Here is a 2,465-nt window from a genome sequence, read left to right as displayed (position 1 = left end):
TGTGTAAATATACCATATCTTCTTGATCCATTCTTCAGGTGAGAAACATCTAGGTTCTTTTCAACTTCTGGCTAGTATAAATAAAGCTGCTAGGAACATAGCTGATAAAGTATCCTTCTGGTAGAATAGAACATCTTTTGGGTATATGGCAGGAGTGGTATTGATGGCTATGGAGGTATGTAACGAGTACGGTTTTTCTGCCTGCCGCCTGGTCTGGTCCCGCCACCGTGCCAGCCCCAAATAACACACAGAGACTCTGTATTTGATATAATGCTGTTGGCCTGTTTTTTGTTTCTTATCGGCTAGCTCTGCCTTAATTATTAACCCATTTCTGCTGATCTATGTATTTCTCTTACCGGGGAGCCGGCCAGCATACTGCTTTCTCCCGACTCTCCATCTTGGCTCCTTCTTACTACTTCCTATTTCCTCCTTGTCTCCTAGTCCTGCCTATCTTGCTTTCCTATTGGCCAACAGTGCTTTATTCATTAACCAGTATGAGAAACATATACAAAATGACATCTCCCATCAGAGGTAGATGCAATTCTAATTTTCTAAGGAACAACCATATTGTCAATATTAATTCTTTATTAAATATTTTTAAAAGGGAGAGAAATTTATGCACACACACAAAAAAGTAGAACAATGTGAATTAGGGTTTTATAAATAATGCAACAACTGCATACATGTTCTATAGAAATTGACTACTAAGGAACTGTTTTATATTTTTTGAAGCTGAGCTATATCGAAGTATGTTGTCAGTATGCTGCACAGCTTGTTAAATCTAAGGCATATCCTCAGTGCCTGTTTGAACATCTGCAAATGAACAGAGCTGTTGATATAAGTTGCAGTCTGAAAACTAGCAGGTACATCTCCCATGAAGTTTCAGTGACTCAGTCTGAGCCTGAAAATATGAAAAAATAAAACTGATGCTTCTACTAAACCAATCAGGTAGCAGAAATTACTACTTGCTCTGCTTGACTCAGTATCTGAGCGTTCCATGACCCATGACACATAAATTAACATAGTGTTTATGGGCCTAAAGGGGATATCCATAGCTTTCTACATGTATAAATAGATGATAAATCCATTCATTGGCAGAAGTATTAATGTATTCTTATAAATATTCATTCATATAGTCAAAAATAATAAGCATACCAATTCGAAAAAAGATTTTTATCTCTCATAAAATGAAAACAAGAAGTTTAACAGATACAAAATAATATTAAGTTAGATAAGTACTTAAATTTTCGTACATAAGTTTGTGCATATTGAAGGGCTTGGTAAGGTGAATTTGGCTTTGCACCTGCTGGTTTTGGAAATAGCTTTGTACACAAGGTATTTTTTTCTTGCCAATTTGTGTGTGTTTTTCTTTTGTGTGCCAGCAATCTTTGCCAAGATGTTGTGTAGAGCTAACTTCAGTTTTTGCCAGGAAACATAGAAACATAGTGGGGCTTCCTTAATGGCTGGGAAGGTATCCAATTAATCACATACACATGACAGCTGGAAGTTCATATCCTCCAGAGTGAAGTTGCAATTACCAAAAGCAAGTAGAAAACTTTTACCCAATAACTTGCCTTGACTGAATTTCTAGTTTTACAAGTATGCATGAATAAGTTAGGATCAGGGACTCCAGCATGACCTGTTCCTACAGAATAGTTTGAAGCTACTGTCTATAAATTGCAATGAACCATGAGTAAAGAAAATGTTACATGAAGTATTTAAATGGGATTTTTTTTTATCAGAAATGGATCTTGTGAAGTGCTTTTCTCCATGTTCTCAGAATGAGATACAACACCAGATATAGAAGGGATTCTTGTAGAGTTCAGAGCTCCTTTTAGTGAAGTCTTTCACTAGATAAATTTAAATTCAATAGCTTAGTGTTATACACCTGTACAAATCAACACCTCTATATATTATGCTTTTCCCAATACACACAAGTTTGTCATTTAGATTGAAAAATATGTGGAGAAAGAAGTAAAAGGTCATCTTTGCATAGAACATCACAGCATATCAGTAATTTGAGGACCAGTGAATAAAAGGCTTGAGGAAAACTAAAGAAAATAGAATGGTTTTCTGTGTGATTTATTTGACTCATACCTTATGGTGAGTACTAAATACATTGTGCCAAGTATACACAAGAGTCCCACAAGCTTCCCTAAGCCAGAGAAGTCAGCACAAAGAGAAAACAACATGGCATAAAGAATACATGGATTTTATTATGATAATAAAGAGCCCTTTCATGTGAAGAATTCTGAGCTACAGAGTTCAGTTTACAATTTTATTTGTAAAATACTATTTGTAAAAATACTATATCTCTTTGGCACCACAAAACATTTATTCAAGACCAAAATAACTATACTAATGTGTCTAGGTGATGGAAAAATTTTAAAAATTAGTAATCTTCTAGGTAAGACAAGGAGGCTACATCCTTGAAATTTTAACAATGTTTGCCTACACATGATCTG

Source organism: Phodopus roborovskii, unplaced genomic scaffold (assembly GCF_943737965.1).
Source record: "Phodopus roborovskii unplaced genomic scaffold, PHOROB, whole genome shotgun sequence".
Lineage (NCBI taxonomy): Eukaryota > Metazoa > Chordata > Mammalia > Rodentia > Cricetidae > Phodopus > Phodopus roborovskii.
The sequence above is the reverse complement of the archived record's forward strand: the minus strand, read 5'-3'. Positions refer to the sequence as shown.